A 785-nucleotide genomic window follows, 5' to 3' on the forward strand; every position below is an offset into this window, starting at 1 on the left:
AGAAGTTACGGAAAGGTTTTATCATTATCCTAGCTTCTGAAATCTTGCGCGTTAAGTGATAATTGGGAAAAATGACTCAAGTATGAAAACTGTCGATCCTTTACAAACCCAGAGTTCCCGGAACTTATTTTTTGTATGATTTGTTTAAAAAGGAACCTACATACATAATTATTACCTAGTTTTGATCACCTGACTCATTTTAACTCGAAAAAATAACCAGAAACAACAAGTTTAAAACTAGGGGCTTAACTGTGATGTAAGGCCTTAATTGAAAGGAGTTCACAAAACCTCATGAGTCTCAAGAGCAGTCGGATGCTTTATTTTTTATTTTTACAGAAGCTCGCCGTGGTGAAAGCAATGACGAGCTTTGGAGTTGGTGAACATCCTATGTTATTAAACTGCCCCGCTGTGTCGCCATTTCCCCTAGGCATACGAAAATCTCCTAGACGGGGGAAAAGTAGCTGTGATGCGAGAACTTGATGCCTCACGAATGACAGTGGACCCCTTTAGCTGAATGACGAGGGGAAGAAAAATACTGTTTATTTTTATAACAAGAAGAAAGAAGGAAAGGTTTTGGTGCTTTCTTAGAAAACGATCCTTTTGCGACGTCCGCGCGGCGTATGCCTCTGACAACCAGACCTCTCCGCAATTGGAGGAGAATCAGGGCACCGCGGGGCGTTGTCCCCCTCCTCCTCCTCCTCTTCGCTCTTACAGGACATTCTCCCATTCTCTGTCTCTCTCTCTCTCTCTGCGCCCCAGCTCCCCCTTCCCGCCCCCGCCTTTAC

Source organism: Frankliniella occidentalis, unplaced genomic scaffold (assembly GCF_000697945.3).
Source record: "Frankliniella occidentalis isolate FOCC.00 unplaced genomic scaffold, Focc_3.1 Scaffold548, whole genome shotgun sequence".
Lineage (NCBI taxonomy): Eukaryota > Metazoa > Arthropoda > Insecta > Thysanoptera > Thripidae > Frankliniella > Frankliniella occidentalis.